The following is a 19,046-nucleotide window of genomic DNA, read 5'->3' on the forward strand; positions in this document are numbered from 1 at the left end:
TTCATTCAGTGTTTTCATAAAATGTAACATGTTAGCACTGCACATATTTCAGTGTTTATGTTATATTTAGCTCTTTCTTTTGTACATATTTTTAATATAAGCAAGGGAAAGTATTTAATAGTCTAGAGAAAACTCTTCTAGGTATTATTTTCCTGAATTCAACACCCAATACTCATTTGGGTTATTAAATGTTATGTCCATGGCCATTACTTTATCAAAAGGCAAATAATCTACTAAAACTATGGAATTTCACATTTATGTTTAAAACTAATATAGCCTAAAATCAACTATCTATATACACTGTCCTGTTTGTCCATAGATATATGGTACAATTCCATTTCGAGACTAATACAATTTTTCATAAATAAGACATTACCAATGATTGTAGTGACAGAGTGCTTCCTGTAGGTCTTCCTTGCCTTGCCATTTAACTTAATAAGTATTTGGTGTTGGTCCAAATTCAATTTACTGTCTTTGAGCACATGAAGAGTATCTTGAGTCGGACACTACCAACACTCTGGAGAGGTAGGCTAAGCAATGGAAGTCTAAATAGACCCATGTTCAAACACTCTCGTCTCTAATGCCATGCACAAGACATTTATTTCTTAAAGAACAAATAGTATAAAAACCTAATAAGGATGTATTGATATATTATGATAACAATTATAATGACATTCAAGTTTAATCAGTATTCAGTGAATGTTAGCAATTGCTACAAATACCCTTAGCATTTTTTATTATAATATAGTGAGCATGCATGCCTACCTTGTGCAAACACTATCCCATCAGTAATACGGACACTGTTATTTTCATTCTTTTGCATGCGGAACCTAGAGGGCTTCTGTTATATTTAAGCTGAAACTAAAATTCCCCATTACACAAAAATAATAGTCATGTAAAAAAAATCACCTTGAATTTGAACAACTTGAACCAGCATATGGCTCTGGGGAACCACTAGACATGCCCCTGTCCATACCCTACACTTCTACCCCTTACATCTGGCTGCAGCTGTTCAAAGTCATCCACACAAATGCCCATGATTGGAGTCATGTATCAGATATGGGGCAATATGCACTGTACACAATAACTTTCTCAGCAGAATGGCGAGACTTGAACACTGTCACTCCTCCATCAGAAAGCTTCCTTCACTAGAAGCTTGGAAACTAAGAATCAGATCAGTGGGAGGCAGCATTTTGTTGGTCTTCAAACAATTATTTCATCAAGTCTGGTCAGTTTTAGCCAGTCATAGAAATGTCAGGAGGGAAAGTAAAGATCCTACTTGAAAACTATAGCAATTCTACCTAATACCTCAACTCTATCTTGCTCAAGTATCTTCCCCTCTCTGGATGCATTTGGCCATCACTAAGAAAGTGAGACTATTGCACTAGAGCAGTGGCTCTTGACTTTCCTAATGCTGCAACCCTTTAATACAGTACCTTAGGTCTTGGTGACCCCCAACCATAAACTTACTTCATTTTTACTTCATCACTATCATTTTGCTACTATTATGAGTCGTAATGTAAATATCTGATATGTGACCTTGTGGGTACCGTGATGCACAACTTAAGAACCACTGGACTACATCATGGGTAACTCTGATTTTTATGTAGCCTTTGGTTTCACCTTTGCCTATATAAAGATTCATTTATTTAATCAAATCCTAACATGTACACTTTAATAAAATCCACATAAAGTATGGATTTCTAGTATCCTTGAAAATCTGAATTTATGACATCATTGGACCTGTTTTTCCTTATGGCATCATGGGTAACTAACCATCAGCTTGGCCTGAGTCACAGCTCTTTCCAGCAGGTCACATGATCACTAGATAGCCACTGTCTCTACAACTCCTCCATCCTACTGACCTGGCATTACATCCTAACCTAGAACTGGCTCAAACTCTCTTTTATTCAGTTTAAGCTTTTAAAACTTCTATACCCAAGTCTTGCCTATACCCCATTCTACTAACTATAAAATCTTCTTAAATTGGAGGGTTCTATCCTTGATCACTCAAACCCAATTAACTTCTTTTATATATAAATTTTTCCCTCTTTCTGGTGTCTACTTAGGATTCTGCAGTTTGGTGTGCATCAGCTTCTGGAGTGAGCCTCTCAAATCTCTACAGACCAATGGGGACCAAGCAAGATGCTCTCTAGCTGAACTAAGAAGAAAGGCAGCAAGTTTGGTCCAAAAGGTAGGAGAAGATCTCAGTACTCAGTGTGGGTCTGGTCACAGAGGAAAGTTACCGCAATGACTAGAGACTGGAAGTCATTCTGTAATAACGAGTAAGTGATAAGCAATGTTGACCTTCATTTATTAGTGTCAACCTGCTTTGGTATGTAAAACACCATTTCCATCAAAGACAAGAGGAAAAAGAATCATGGTTTAATAAATACAGCTTCAAACACCATATTTGCAGATGTCTTTGAAACTTTTGACTGCTTTGAATAAATGGCCTCCTTGAAAATGAACTGCTAAGGTCTATTAAAGATTTATTTATTTTATGTATATGAGTACACTGTAGCTGTCTTCAGACACACCAGAAGAGGGCACAAGATCATCTTACAGATGGTTGTGAGCCACTATGTGGTTGCTGGGAACTGAACTCCGGACCTCTGGAAGAGCAGCCAGTGCTCTTCAGGTGACCTCAGACAGTGCCTATTTAAAATCCATTCCTCCAAAGCCATTGCTAATTGGGTTTTGAATCTTTGTTGAAATAACCTTGCCTCACAGGGCAATTATACTCCAATCAATTCTTATTTAAGATGAACATAAGAAATTTGTATACAAAAATGATGGCAGGGTTATTAAAAATATCTACAATGCAAATGATTGTTAAAATAATTTTACTGAAAGGAATAAGAAGGATGAACAGAGAACACCTTCATATGTGATTTGTATTAAGTAGCATAAAGGTAACACAATGTTTTGCAAACCTTCTTTATTGTGATTTGGGAAGAGCACAATCCCTGCACGGGATTCTGCTTGATTCTTGCCCAGAACTTTCCTATAACTTGCTGCAGATCCCTTCTCCTGTCTAAACTCTAATGTCCTTATCCATGAGATGACCAACTATCTCCAAGTGCCTTCTAAGTACCAGTTGGACCATGAGGAAGTCTGCTGGTGAAGGGGGTGGGGTGGGGTGGGGTGAGATAGCTCTGAGTTAATTCCCAGCAAGATGATATTCTAAAATCAAACTCAACAAAATGTCAGTGCACACACACTCCTCTCTGTGTCTGTGTCTTTGTTGACAGCATTTTGCACCAGCTATATTGGTTGGTTCCATGATCGTTTGTCTGGTGGGTGGGCTTTGACCCTTTTCTTCTTGACAGCGTACCCACTCATTGTTGTCACCTCATGGCCAGAGGTAAAATGAGGGATGGTGGAATGGACTTAGCAGCCACCAAAAAAAGGACAGATGTCAACGAATGTTCATGCTGTTATGGCCATAGTAATCTCTGAGTCAAAACCAATGCATTGAGCATTTAAATATGCAAGGCAGCTTGAGCACGGAGTCAAGACTGTCTTTTCTTGTAGAAACCTAAGAGGTCAATGGAAACCAACTCAAAATGAAACAATAAAATAATGACACAAGTACTGTGATGAGCACCAGGAAGCAACATGGGTGCTTAGGGTGTGAGTGACCAGACTCTGATGTAGAAAGAGAAACCAGCAGAGGTGTGAGAACCCAAGTGTGATGGTTTGTGTATGCTTGGCCCAGGGAGTGGCACTATTAGGAGGTATGGCTTAGTTGGAGTAATTGTGACCTTTTTGGAGGAAGTGTGTCACTGTGGGTGTGTGCTCCTTTAGCTCCTTCAGTCCTTCCCCTAACTCCTCTATCAGGGGTCCCTGTGCTCAGTCCAGTGGTTGGCTATATCTGCATCTGTATTAGTATGGTGCTGACAGAACCTTTCAGGGGACAGCTATACCAGGCTCCTGTCAGCAAGCACTTCTTGGCATCAGCAATAGTATCTGGGTTTGGTGTCTACAGATGGGATGGATCTCTAGGTGTAGCAGTCTCTGGATGGCTTTTCCTTCAGTCTCTGCTCCACTCTTTGTGCATTTCCTTTTGACAAGAGTAATTCTGGATTATTATATTTGACTTGGGTGAGTGGCCCCATCCCTCAACGAGGATCATGCCTATTCATTGGATATGGTCTCTACATGTTCTCTCTCCCCTTTGTTGGGTATTTCAGCTAATGTCATCCCTGTTGGGTCCTGGGCATCTGAGACCTTCTAGTGGCTACTCCCAGTTCCCCATTCCCCACTGCTATAAGCCTCCATTCAAATTCCTGACCCTCTGCACTTCTCCCATGTCTCCTCCCACACCTGATCCTGCCCCACCCCTTTTCCCACTCTTTCATGTCTTCCTCCCAGATTCTTTCCTCCCTCTACCTCCCATGATTATTTTCTTCCCTCTTCTGAGTAGGACTAAAGCATCTACACTTTGGTCTTCCTTCTTCTTGGGTTTCATATGATCTGTGAGTTGTATTGGGGGTATTCTGAGCTCTCTCTCTCTCTCTCTCTCTCTCGACTACTATCACAAGTGTGTCCTCCATTTCTGTATTGTAATACATTCCAGATTAAAAGTCCAAAATCCAGGTCATGAGACTGGAAGACACAGGCTTTTGATCTGGATCTTGAGGAAACTGTGGCCATGGAAAGCTAAGGCCCGGACATGGTGGTTTATACTTATCATCCCAAGAGGTAAAGCCAAGCAGATCTCTTAGTTAAAGGCCATCCTGGGACAGATCAAATTCTAGGTGAGAAAATCTTAAATCCAGGCATTGTGGTACAGGCCTTCTAATCCCAACTTTCAGTAGACAGAGCCATGCAGATCTCTGAGTTTAAGGTCAATCTACAGAGCAAGTTTCAGGACAGCCAAGCTTAAACAGTGAGAGAGTTGAAAAACAGAAGTACAATAAGGGGGACCATGTTCCCTCCCCAGCAAGTGTAAGAACTTGGCAGCTTTGGCCATGTAGCTCTGACCTAAGAGTCAAGAATAAAAGGGACTACTAGGACAACTGATACTGCTTACCTGGGGCTAAGAAATTTGAGGTGATTATAAGACTTGAAGTAAAGTCTTCTGGGAAGTGTTTGATATGATCTTGTAATCCTAATGCCTGTTCAGGAGCTAAGAGCCATTGTCTTTTCAATTCACACTGAGCTGCCCTGAAGACTGGGATAGGCAGCCCCCAGTAGTTTCCACCAAATACTATGTAACATTGGAGAATTTTGGGACCCTTTCATTTTTTTCATATCAATTTCAAATTTTCTGCCGACAAAACCCAGAAAAAAAAACCACAAATGTTCAAAGGATTCTTCACAGAACCTCTAGTGTTTACGTGGTGTGGGTATTGTCTTTTGCACCTAAGGTTGCTTTTGCAATCAGAATACGGCCCCCTCCACACTCACGCATGTGTGTGCGCGCGCGCGCGCGCGCGCGCGCGCACACACACACACACACACACAGAGAGAGAGAGAGAGAGAGAGAGAGAGAGAGAGAGAGAGAGAGAGGACAAAAAGCACATTGTATTGTGACATGCAGTCCATCCTCTTTGGAAGGAAGGGCTGAGTCAGGGAGATTAAACAGCCCAGGTACTCCCTTATCCTTGACACTGCTCAGATAGAGCCAGAGGGCCCCTTTATTGGGCTTCCGGGGGTTTAGAGGAAGCCCATTCATCTGATATCTCAGCCATTCTTGTAGCATTCTGAAAGTCTTAAGGGTTTTTATTTGAGGTGAATGAAATCTTGATAAAGGAAACGAAAGCGAGAGAAGAGAAGGGAATTGATCTAAGATTAAAAGTTAGTTTCTAATACAGCCTCAGCTCTGGACCCTGTGCTTTCGTATACACTATTATCTCGAGAGAGAGAGAGAGAGAGAGAGAGAGAGAGAGAGAGAGAGAGAGAGAGANTGGGTATATGCCCAGAAGAGGTATTGCTGGATCCTCCAGTAGTACTATGTCCAATTTTCTGAGGAACCACCAGACTGATTTCCAGAGTGGTTGTACTAGCTTGCAATCCCACCAGCAATGGAGGAGCGTTCCTCTTGTTCCACCACCTCGCCAGCATCTGCTGTCACCTGAATTTTTAACCTTAGCCATTCTGACTGGAGTGAGATGATATCTCAGGGTTGTTTTGATTTGCATTTCCCTGATGACTAAGGATGTTGAAAATTTTTTCAGGTGTTTCTCAGCCATTCAGTATTGCTCAGCTGAGAATTCTTTGTTTAGCTCTNTACCCCATTTTTTAATGGGGTAATTTGAATTTCTGGAGTCCAGCTTTCTGAGCTCTTTGGGTATATTGGATATTAGTCCTCTATCAGATTTAGGATTGGTAAAAATCCTTTCCCTATCTGTTGGGGGCCTTTTTCTCTTGTTGACAGTGTCTTTTGCCTTACAGAAGCTTTGGAATTTTATGCGGTCCCATTTGTCAATTCTTGAATTTACAGCACAAGCCATTGGTGGTCTCTTTAGAAATTTTTTCCCTGTGCCCATATCTTCGAGGCTTTTCCCCACTTTCTCCTCTATCAATATCTTTATCAAGGTAAAATTGGTAAATGGCAAGTGTATACATTTAAGAAATATGACTTAAAATAAGAATAATAACATGTATGTAAGAACATATATGTATACATACATAGACACATTTTAGAGAGAGAGAGAGAGAGAGAAAGAGAGAGAGAGAGAGAGAGAGAGAGAGAGAGAGAGAGAGAGAGAGAGAACTCACTGAACATGCTCACCCAGCCAAGGTGTGGGAGACCACAGACACATCAGGCCTCTTCTCTTTACATGGGCCTGCTATTTACCTGTCACCATTTAGACTAGATTGTAAATGCCCTCTATTCTGTCACCATCGTCAAGTAAAAGGTGGCCAAGTCCGGAGTTTCTAAAGTCGCAGAAGTCATCTTCCAAAAGTGATGTCCTCGAAGACTATTGTTCTAACACAGACATGAATTCAGCAAAGCCCCCCCCCCCCCAGGAGCCGGCTTTGCGGGAAGTGCTCTCCACTAATTGCAGCTCTTCCCTTTGTTCGGCCTCATCCTCTATAATTAGCACAGTCTTGAAAACAGAAGTTGTCTTTGCCATTAAAATCCTTACACAGCAAATCCCCTAATTATTTCATATTTTCACATTAGGGACTAAGATATTTGTGGTGAAGGGTTGAATCTGTTTGTTATTTAATTACTTATAAAAGGAAGACAGAAAAAGCAAGACAAAAAGATTATTAAAAAAATTTCTGCCTGACTCTCACACATACAAAGGCTCACTTCTCTTTCCCTGCCTTATTCCCTCCCTCTCTTCCTCCCTTCCTGTTACCACCCGTTCCTGTCCTTACACCTCCTGCCCTCACTCCATTCTGTCCTCAACTCTTCCTGCCCTACCTCCTCCTAGCCTCATACCCTCCCAGCCCTCACTCTTCCCTGTCCCCACCCCTTCCTGCCCTCATTCATCTCTTTCCCCACCCTTTCCTGCCCTCACACTTCTCTGTCCCCACCCCTTCCTGCCCTCTCTCCTTCCTGTCCTCATCTCTCTTGGATATCAACTTCAGTTATGACTGTTACCTTTTTGTATTAGGAACATCTCTGTTTCTGCCTGACCCACAGGCAAAGCTTCCCCTTCCACCTTCCAGTGCCTTGTGTACTGACCTCAAACATTCCTTTGCCTTGCTTGATTGGGAGGAATGGAAGGAAGACACCCAGAAATTCACCCAACCAGTTTCTCTTTTTTTGTTCTTCTGGGCTGACAAATAGCATTTTTCTGTGTCCCTTAGAAGTCCTCAGAGTTGGACTTTCTAGCCAAGAGGAGCAAGTGGGAATGATGCACTTCATTTGGAACCAGAGTTTTGAGGACTCACACATGCCCTTCCCAGAACCTCTTGTAGTATCTGATGGGAAAACAAGGGCAGCAGGCCTGGGGATCCCCAGCAGGAAGTAGCTGGCCTTAAACCACCAGGGAAAAAGCTTTCTGTGCAAACATTAAAACCATGTTGGGCGGCTACACAAGTAAATAGTCCTCTCATGTTCAGATTCAGAAAGTCGCAGCTTCTGGTACAGCTACAGGTTCGGATCTACCTAATACAAGATGCAAGGGCCTCTGTGTTTAATTGTGAGTGTGAGTTCCTCTATTTCAGAAGCCCCAAAGGATTAGAAGGGAGGGGGGAAGCCCTTTCATCTTTAACTGTGAGTTAAATTAAACTGAATTAGAACCTCATTTGGAAGTGGAGCAGATGGTCATCAAAATGAAGAGTGGAGGATGTTCCACACCATCTCCAGGACTGTGAATGCCATTTTTCTCATTTGCAAGCATCTGTCTAGAATTTTGTAAACAATCTCATAGGTGGCTGACTTGGATGGCAGAACAAAAGGAATACCCAGTTACTTTCCATATGAAAATGTGTCCTACTTCATTACGCATTCAAATAGTCATTATCCCAATCAGTAAATACATAGTGGGCACATTGTACATGCCAAGCTGGCTTCTAAAAGGAATGATCAGTAACAGACCTGGCTTTAGCTCTCTCCAAGTTCAAAGTCCTAGGGGAGATCCAAGTATTTCGAATTAAATGATTGCACATCTGAAAATGCATTCAGCTTGTGGTTTGGGCTATTGGGTTTGTCCTACAAGATAGTAAGGATAACATTGCTTGCCTCTCAGATTTTGCTATAGTTTTAGTTAGCTAAGATTTAAATACCATGACTGTAAACACATCTGTACTGTGATTGATGCTTGAGCTTTAATACCCAATAAATTGTTTCTGTTAGTGTTCACATTAATTTAGATAAAAAAAAAATTATGATCTTGAAAGATAAAGGGGACGTTGGAAGTGGCAGGCTTGCAGGGCCCCGCGTTCTCGGAGAGAGGAGTCGCAGCACTGTTCTCTTTCATCGAGTAGTCTTCGGCCAGTCCCCCACAGACAGTAGCCATGAGCAGTGTCTTGTAAGGTGGAGATGAAGTTGGCGCTCTTGTTTTTAACATTGGATCATATACAGCGAGGCCTGGCTATGCTGGCGAGGACTGCCCTAAGGTTGATTTCCCCACGGCTATTGGTGTGGTGCTGGAAAGAGATGACAGAAGCACAATGATGGAGATCGATGGTGACAAAGGCAAGCAGGGCGGGCCCACCTACTACATAGACACCAATGCCCTCCAAGTGCCCAGGGAGAACATGGAGGCCATCTCACCACTCAAGAACAGCATGGTTGAAGACTGGGATAGTTTCCAGGTCATTTTGGATCATACATACAAGATGCATGTCAAATCCGAAGCCAGCCTACATCCTGTTCTCATGTCGGAAGCACTGTGGAACACCAGGGCGAAGAGAGAGAAACGGACAGAGTTGATGTTTGAGCACTACAGCATCCCTGCATTCTTCCTTTGCAAAACTGTAGTTTTGATGGCGTTTGCTAATGGTCATTCTACTGGGCTGATTTTGGACAGTGGAGCAACCCACACCACTGCAATTCCAGTCCACGATGGCTATGTCCTTCAACAAGGCATTGTGAAATCCCCTCTTGTTGGAGACTTCATTACCATGCAGTGCAGAGAACTCTTCCAAGAAATGAACAAAGAACTCATTCTTCCATACATGATTGCATCAAAAGAGGCTGTTCGAGTAGGCTCTCCAGCCAACTGGAAAAGAAAAGAGGAATTGCCCCAGGTTACAAGGTCTTGGCACAATTACGGGTGCAACTGTGTCATCCAAGGTTTTCAAGCTTCTGTTCTTGAGGTGACAGACTCCACCTATGACGAACAAGTGGCTGCACAGATGCCAACTGTTCACTACGAATTCCTTAATGATTACAACTGTGATTTTGATGCAGAGTGGCTGAAAATTCCTGAAGGATTATTTGACCCTTCCAGCATAAAGGGCCTGTCTGGGAACACGATGCTGGGAGTCAGTCACGTGGTCACAACCAGAATGTCGGAATGTGTGACATTGATATCAGACCAGGTCTCTACAGCAGTGTGATTGTAGCGGGAGGAAACACGCTAGTACAGAGTTTCACTGACAGGTTAAATAGAGAGCTTTCTCAGAAAATTCCAAGAAGTATGCAGTTGAAACTGATTGCAAACACCCCGACGGTGGAGCGGAGGTTCAGCTCATGGATTGGTGACTCCATCCTAGCTTCTTTGGGTATCTTTCAACAGATGTGGATTTCCAAACAGGAATATGAAGGAGGGAAGCAGTGTGTAAAGAAAATGCCCTTGAGGGCTCCACCCTGCCTGCCTGTCACCTCACCTCTGTAGCTTGAGTACACTCAGGAAAAGGTGACCATCTTTTGTAGAATGTTTGCACGCGTTCGCATATTTCGATTTCCACTTAAACTTTTAAAGGCTTTAACTGGCTCTATAGATGAAATGACTCTGTGCTTTCCTTGAAATGCACTTATTCTTATTACAGGCATTTTATAATTTTGTATGAATGTCTATTTTCTCTAAATATGTTGCTTTCAGTAAGTACTTCCCAGCTCTCCTGGGGGTTGGTGGAATTGCTCTTTATTGACTAGTAAAAGTTACTGCCTATGCTTTGTACCTTAGGCTTACAAAACCGGATAAAAATCACTACTGTCCTAAACAAAACAAACAAAAACAAAAACAAAAGGAAAAGAAAAAAAAGAAAGATAAAGGACTCTGACTAACTTTCTAGAAGGACATGTAGAACATGAAAGTCTCCTTTGAAAGTGACCCTTGGTGTGGTAACTTTGGGAAAATGTCAGAATGTTCTAGATTTTAAAAACTAAAATTAAAAAAAAAAAAAACATTTTTAATGGGCCTGGAAAGGATCTGCTTTGAGAAACGGAAGACTGAGAGTAGCTGTTGTGTGGACACCAAGACACTGCTTCAGGAGGAGGAGGCCACACGGAGCCCTGGGTGCCACGATGTGACCTGGATAAGAACTGAATGCTTCCAGTACATCATGGCAGTGGGTGATTTGATCAGCTTTGTAAATTAGGAAGATCATTAGGTGTCTTAGTTTGGGTTTTACTGCTGTGAACAGACACCATGACCAAGGCCACGCTTATAAAGGACAACATTTAGTTGGTGGTCCAGTCCCCAGGAGCTCCAGGAGGTCTGGCCAGTTGACACTGTTGCTCCCTCCATGAGACTGCAAACCACCTCAGCTCCTTCAGTCCCTTCTCTAACTCCTCCATCAGGGACCCTGTGCTCAGTCCAATGGTTGGCTACAAGCATCCATTTCTATATTTGTCAGGCTCTGGCAGAGCCTCTCAGGAGACACTATATCAGGCTCCAGTCAGCAAGCACTACCTGGCATCCACAATAGTGTCCGGGTTTGGTGACTGTATACGGGATACATCCTTAGGTGAAGTAGTCTCTGGATGGCCCTTCCTTCAGTCTTTGCTCCACTCTTTGTCTCCGTGTTTCCTCCTGTGGATATTTTGTTCCTCCTTCTAAGAAACACTGAAGCATCCACACGTTAGTCTTCCTTCTTCTTGAGCTTCATATGGTCTGTGAATTGTATCTTGAGTAATCTGAACTTTGGGGCTAATATCCATCTATCAGTGAGTGCATACCGTGTGTGTTCTTTTGTGACTGAGTTACCTCACTCAAGATGATATTTTCAAGTTCCATCCATTTGCCTGTGAATTTTATGAAGTCATTGTTTTTTAATAGCTGAGTAGTATTCCATTGTGTAAATGTACCACATTTTCTGTATCCATTCCTCTGTTGAGGGACATCTGGATTGTCCAAAGAGTTCACATGGAGGGACCCATGACTCCAGCCACATATGTTGCACAGGATAGCCTTGTTGGACATCAATGGGAGGAGTGGCCCTTGGGCCTGAGGATGTAGCAGCCTCTGGTAGACATATGTGAACTTCTTTTCTGATAAACCACCAGGTTCCCAGTGGAGCAAGGCCCTCTGCAGAGGAGACTTTAAGGAGGCCTGAAGAGGCTTCTGGTAGGTAGAAATTGTCTTGGGAGGCAGAGAAAGAGGTGGGGAGGTCAGATGAGGAATGGAACAGGAAGACTAGACTGTGCATATTCTAAAGGCATGCTACACATGGTTTCTATGAGGAACATGAGGTACCATGAGCCCTGCCCTATACAGTATACTTCAAATGGCTTCTAAATCCTTCACATGCTTGTTTTGGTTTTGGGGGGGTTGTTTGTTTGGGGTTTTTTTTGTTGTTGTTGTTGTTGTTGTTTGAGAAAGGATTTCTCTTAATAGCCCTGGCTTTCCTGGAACTCACTTTGTAGACCAGGCTAGCCTCGAACTCAGAAATTCGCCAGCCTCTGCCTCCCCAGTGCTGTGATTAAAGGCATGCGCCACCACGCCTGGCTATGCTTGTTTTAAGTAAGCATTTCTTTTTAAGTAAGTTTGTTATTTTTCCCTACAATAAATCAAAGGCATTTACCCAGAGTCAATTTTCTTGCCAACTTCACACTGTCCTACAGCCCACGGCTAAATTGTCTTCCTTTTATCCTTTTACGTCTGAGACAAGGACCTAACATTGGGTGGCCTGCTCAGGAAAGTTCAGAATGCACCCCATGATTCCCTCCAAAGACTCCCCTCCTCTGAGTCTTTCCAGGACTTGAAGAAGGCTCTGGAGTCTCCTCCTTGCTCGAGTCACTGCCATCGAGTCTGCTTTTGACCTCATCCAGACATCAAAAGGGTGTTTGTCAAACTACTAAGTCAAGAATCCAATAGCCAGTGTAAGGCTGGAAGGTTATTTTGTTTCTTTTTTAAATTAAATATTTATGAAGACTTTGGACTATCAAAAATCAGAGCAAATTATTCATACTTCTCCGCTGTGCCTTCCCTTTCAGAGACATATACTAATCCCTTAATGTCAGCACCACTTCCTCAGGCTAGTACCTGGGGGAGGGGCAGACTATTTTCTTTAGAATATATAAACCCCCATTAGCACGTTTCCCTTCATTCTAATAAATATATTTTTGCTGCCATAGCTGGCTCACAGAATCAACTCTCCTTAATAGAAAACACATTATATACATATATATATATATATATATATATATATATATATATATATATATATTTGGAAACATGCTGCTATAGTGCTGAGGCTAGCTCCTGACATGGGTTCCCTTTTGTTTCTTAAGCACATATTACATATATTACATAGGTATCATATTTAACACACACATATACACACATACTATGTATACGAAAATATACATGAATGCATATTTTATGGATATATATGTTGTGCTGTGATGAGAAGTTTTGCATATCACCTTATTTAATCAAAGACATGGTAAATACACATTTCTCCTTTTCTAAGTGAGCTAACTGGATCTTAGCATATTACAGAGCTAGGATGGCAGCTGAAGTCCGCTGGACTCCTGAGCCAGGTTGGTATCCTAGGAAATGAAGGCAGCATGCTTGTTCCTTGCTGTGAGGCTTAACTAAGTTGATAAGATATGTGAAAAACACTTACCACCACATAGTGTGTGGCCGCCAGCTGCTCCGCGAAGCCTCCTGATGTCAGAGTAAGACTTCCTGACAGTCTTTACCAGAACAGAAGAAAGGCTCCTATGACATTTGGCTTCCATAGTTACCAGCTTCATGGCTTCAATTCACTTGAGGCCTGAATCACACAATGGGAATGTACTGGGTCACCTGAACTCTGCCTTGTTTTATGTGTTCAGTGAACCCAGTTACTGGGGCTTAAGGCATGTCCCTCCCATGTCTTCATACCAGCACTTGGCCCAGCTCTCCAGAGCCCAAGAAGGAGGAAACCAGAAACACGGGCACATGAATCTCTCCTGGGACAGTTCTCCAAGCATGTAAGCCATTATCCAAAGAAGAGAAATAATGGAAAACAGTGAGATAGACTCAGTCTCTGCCAACACTTTGGGAAGGCAATAAAATATCATTTTTCCTGAAGAGATCTCTGAGGGCCAAGCCTGAGAAGAATCCCTGTCAGGGATGGGCTAAAGCCTTAGAGGAGATGATGGGGGCTGATGAATAACGTCAAGAGAGGGCCTAAAGTCAGGAATGGGGTGAGAGGCATAGACTTGTATAAAATGCAGGAATATTTGAACATTGTCTGCCAGTGTGGCCTGCAAATTTTCCTTTGCATTAAGAGAGACAAGCTTCCTTTTCTGGGGCAGAGCACTCCGGGCTCAGGAATACCGCCGTGACAGACATTACAGAGGATATAGGCACTGAGGATGCCACCCTGCACTTGGCTTTTCTCCTGGTCTGTTTGTTTAGGGCCTTGGAAGGGCTGTACTCAAATTCCTTCCCAAACTCTGCCTCAGCCACTGAGCACACTGGATTGCAAAGCATCCCATTTCACAATTCCTGGGTTTAAGACATTTGAAAAAGCACCCCCGAGCAGTTGTTGAGTTAGGATCATCCGCACAGAGGTGTGCTTTCCTGGGAATTGGTGACAGTTATTCCCAGCAGAAGTCAGTAATCTCTAGAGAGACTGCTGGAGAGACTGCACAGAGGATTCTAGAAGTACTGCAGGCCATAAACTTGTCACAGCCAAAGCCATCATCGCCTCCTTGCTCCTTGCTCTGAGGGCAAATGTCCTAAAGTCTCAAACAATGCTTAGAATAAGTATATACACATGTATGTATATATGTATATACACACATATATGTATATATATGCACACATATAAACCTATATATACATATATGTATATACACATATATGTATGTGTGTGCATATGTGCATACATACATACATTCATATTCAGCTACTAGTAAAGCTTTATATTTGGCTCTGCCCTATGAACACCATGGTTTACCTCTGACTCCCTGAAACCAGAGCTAAGAACCTGAGAGAGCCCAAGGCTCTGTAGATGTTCGTCAGATGAGTCAGCATTAGACTCTCAGAGCCAGCATTTGGAAGTAGAAAACTGTCCTTCATGAGGTGGTCTTCCTACCCTGACACCAACAACTTCTGTAAGCTTCCCTCATGGTGTAAAATATCCATTTTAACCTAATGAAATGTGTCTAGTGTTTGATGAACTGTCTTATGACTTAATGAGCAACCACAGCATGGAACGTTGTCTGTGGTTTTTTGAAACAGCCAGAAATCTGATCAGGGGAGGTGACTTGCTTGATGAGACTGGCCACGGGGATGGACGACCTTTTCCTGTGCTCTCTACATAAGAGCTGTTAGTCACTGTTGCACAGTCCCAGCTGAGCAATTCAACTGTATCCTTTCCTTTGTCAATTAGGAAAGTAAATCAAAAGGAAGTAGATGAAGTGATAATTTTACGAACTTGAATCCACTCTGCCTTTCAAAATTCTAGTCCTAACTAGAGAGATCAGTATGCAACGGTTACTGTGTAATGTGTGCTGTGCAGTCAGTGAGCTTAGCGTGTCTTATAATATCCACTAGAAATAACTCTTGGCGGTCCATTTCTTTGAACCTTCATTTCGCAGACTAGTACTCAGGACTACTGAGGTTTCCACGAGTAGTGAATGCATCATGTGGAATTGGAATTCAGACCTTTACATTAACGTGCTCATGTTTCAAAACCTAGTGACCATATTAAGTTATGACATCCTTACAACTGACTGGAATAATTGGTAAATCATAAATAACACATAGAATTTACTCACGAAGCATTGCTGCTGCTATCAAAGGGATCTCACTACCTTGTCTCAACCAATTTCTCTTACTGATTGAGTCACTTTAGCTCTTGAAATATATATAATAATAATAGTAATGTTTTACTAAATGTCAATTACGTTTACTCTCTATATTAGACATTTTAGAGATTTTTTTTTAATATAGTGTCACACTATGTAGCCATAACTGGCCTGGAACTTGGTGTGATGACGCTGGCTTCAAACTCACAGGGATCTGCCTGCCTCTGCCTCCTAAGTGCTGGTATCAATGGGAGATACCAACCATGCCCAGCTAGAGGCATTATTTGTAACATACCTAAAAATTTTCTGAGGTAGCTAACATTCTAGCAGGACAGAAACTAGAGAGTGAAATTTCATTAAAATATTAGTTTCATTTTGCAGCATCCAGCACTAGCCTTTCAGTTTGTGTTTTCTCTACCCTTACAAGATCAATCTTGGCCAATGGCCTCCTCTCTAGTTTTCCATTAGCTGAGATTCAGGCAATGGTTTACAGATAGGCCAAGATGAGATGGTCTAGTGTCAGAGAGCAGTCCTCAGAGACCAATAGGCGTAAGAGATGACATGTAGGAGGATGGGACAGGAAATACTTTCAGAAAGAGAAGCCAGAAGAAGACCAGTGCTCTGAAGGTCCAGACTCCCAAGGGGATAGAGAAGAAGGAGTGAAGGGATGTGGCTGGTAAGCAAGTAGACGACATAGTGAGGGGCATCTCTTTCCAATCGGAGAAGCCAAGAGATCAGAAGAGTTGACTCTATGCCACAGAGTCCTTGATGGGGAGATAGAAAACAATCTCTAGAATCTAGAAGGCATGACAGATTTTAGGAAGGAGACCCACACAGAAATAATGAGTAGCCTTTTTCTAACCAAGTTCTGACACTTGTGGGGGGAGTTCTGTGGACACGTGACTAGATCATGTCTGTCTGTCTTTCTCACCAATCACCATTCAATCTAAAGTTCATGGCCCAGGGACATGAGCGTAAATGACTAAGCAAAAGTGAACTCTTCCCCAGAAGACTCCTGAGTGACAAGCTGCACAGGGATCAGGCCTTTTCAAAACCACTGAGCAGGGCAAGAGTGGGGAAGTGATGGGGCAAGCATTGGATTGTCGCAGCTGGAAGGAGAAAGACCGTATGTGGGAACGAGGTAGGGTAAGAATCCAGGGATGATTAAAAAGAGCAACGTTGGTCAGAGAGGAAAGTCAAGCCTTCAGCAAAATGCTTCCAAGTTTCCAGCTGAGGAATAGGAATGTTCACTTACAGCATGTTTGCCTACATGTTGGAACTACATCAGTCTGGGCACATTGTGATGCACAACTGCATATGATGCTACCAGCGGTGATAATCCTGGAAAGGCTTGCATAGGTCCAGCAGCGGTGCCTTGTGTTATGTGAAGAATTGACTTCCAAATGGCCAAAATTGAGTGTCTGGGGCTAAAATAAATAAGTTCTTCTTCACCTATGTTTTCATAAAGAGCTGATTTAATCTCTTTGATTTTTTTTTTAAATTAACAAGTCAAAAGATCAGCCTATTTGATTAAGCACGTATGTTCACAGCAAATTGGTCTGCTGACGAGATTTGATTCCCAGGAAGAAACAGTATGGCCTGAAGCTAAGACGAGTAGCATGTAAGTCAATCAACCTAGACTTGGCCCTGGGTTCTGCTACAAGACAGTTGTAATAACATGGTTGGTGAATCCTCTGAGCAGCCAACATCCACATGCTGAATTTTTCTGATAATCTAATAAAAGGCAAAGGCTCATTAGAACAAGAGAAATCTCTCTTCAGATAAAAATTCATCCCTGAGGCTGGAGAGATGCTTCAGTAATGAAGAGCACTTACTGCTCCGGCAAATGACTCAGGTTTGGTTCCAAGCACCCACATCAGGAAGCCAACACCCACCCATGAATCTGCCTCTGAGGATAGACTGTCATCTTTCTGCCACAGTCACACACATGCACTGCACATACATTAGCACAGGTTCAAACACACACATAAACAAAATTTAGATAAATCTTTACAATCTGCTATCCCTTTTGAGAACTGCCACATAGCCCAAGACCTTTGAACTGAAGATCTCACATGATCATCAGTCCTTTGAAGGACCAACGCTGTATTGGATGCACTAACTCATGGAAGCCTTCCCATGTTTGACTCTGAGTTTAGTCGCTCTTCCTAACAGTTGGGAGGGAACAATAGCCTTTATGAACAGTTTAATCCAGCATGCCTGAAGACTGTACACCCAGCAGTATAGTCCCTAATGCAAACTCTTACTGTTATGGGTTGCAGCTGCTGTGACGTCTGTCTGGAACTCAGCAAAGGTGTAGTGTTCACAAGCAAATAGAGTAATTACTATGTAATTACAGTGTAGTCACTCAACTACTCTCAAATTTTATTTATATTTTTTGGGATATACCCAATTTTAAAACCACATGGCTTCTCCCAGAATAGGCAAGTATATTCTTTAAAAATGCTGCATAAAGGATTTGAGGTAAAATATCTGTATTTCAGACATTAAGATTATTAATGCAAAAATGAAGGCGGGAGAGAGATTAAATAAGACTGTGGGGAGAGGTACGAACAGAGAGGGAAAGACCCAAGAGATATTTTAGTAGTGGATTTCTGTTTTCTTAGTCACCTCATAAAATCCATGATATCACTAAATTTCTCTGTTTGGAGAAAACACAGAAGAACAAAAATCAGATATGCAAAATTGGATTTGTTACAGGTACAGCCTATGCTTAAGACTGTATGCTTATGAACTACTGGGTTCTCAGAAAACCACCCCACATGTATAGAGTATGTATTTATTAGCCTTCTATCATGTTGGATGTATATTATATACTATCTGGTCTATGAAAATAAGACACTGTGTAAATAGATAACTCAGTAGGATGGAAGGTCATCACTGTATCCTGGCTAATCCAAATTTGAATTCTGACCTCACCAAGGAGCCAGAGGGGAACCACCGAAGCTTCTGATGGTGTGCACTTCTTTGATGCTGTGCTAATTGTCAGCTTGTGCACCTGCTCCACATAGGTTCAGAAGTCACTAAATGTACTAGCTTTCAATTTCATCATTTCTCAAAAAGAGATTAGGGGGAAACATCACTAAATTGCCAAGTAGGAAGAAGAGTCGCGGTCGCTATTAGTTGCGATCATTGCGTGAAGAAGTGGCAGAAGAGATGTAGAAGCCCCTGATCGAGAGTCGTAGCAGTCCCCTTGGAGTACATACTAGACGAAACTATCACTATAAACTGAAAGGAGGCAAAGTAGAGAAAAATGCAGCAAAGGTTGCAGGGTTTTGCTTTTGACCAACACCAGTTTAAAAGTTCAAACCGCAACAAAGGTCACAAGATGAAAGGATTTGTTTAATAAAGCACATACACATTTGCACAACCATTCAAACAGTCATATGTTTAGTTTCTAAACCTGAATTCTGTAAGAAGC

General features: G+C 42.2%; 1 protein-coding gene and 1 pseudogene across 15 annotated transcripts in view; both read left to right on the top strand.

Moving 5' to 3' along the window:
- Positions 1–19,046, top strand: part of B3galt1 (beta-1,3-galactosyltransferase 1) — a 548,045-nt gene that overhangs the window by 499,489 nt on the left and 29,510 nt on the right. For all 14 annotated transcript variants that reach the window (XM_029536530.1, XM_029536529.1, XM_029536527.1 and 11 more), the window contains one exon: positions 2,070–2,194. The gene's annotated coding sequence lies outside the window, so the exon portion shown is untranslated. The remainder of the gene's footprint in view (positions 1–2,069; positions 2,195–19,046) is intronic.
- On the top strand, positions 8,926–10,640 carry LOC110317891 (annotated as a pseudogene). Its single transcript, XR_002380347.2, has one exon. The product of XR_002380347.2 is annotated as an actin-like protein 6A pseudogene (transcript).

The sequence above is a fragment of the Mus pahari genome, chromosome 3 (assembly GCF_900095145.1).
Source record: "Mus pahari chromosome 3, PAHARI_EIJ_v1.1, whole genome shotgun sequence".
In the NCBI taxonomy this organism is placed as follows: domain Eukaryota; kingdom Metazoa; phylum Chordata; class Mammalia; order Rodentia; family Muridae; genus Mus; species Mus pahari.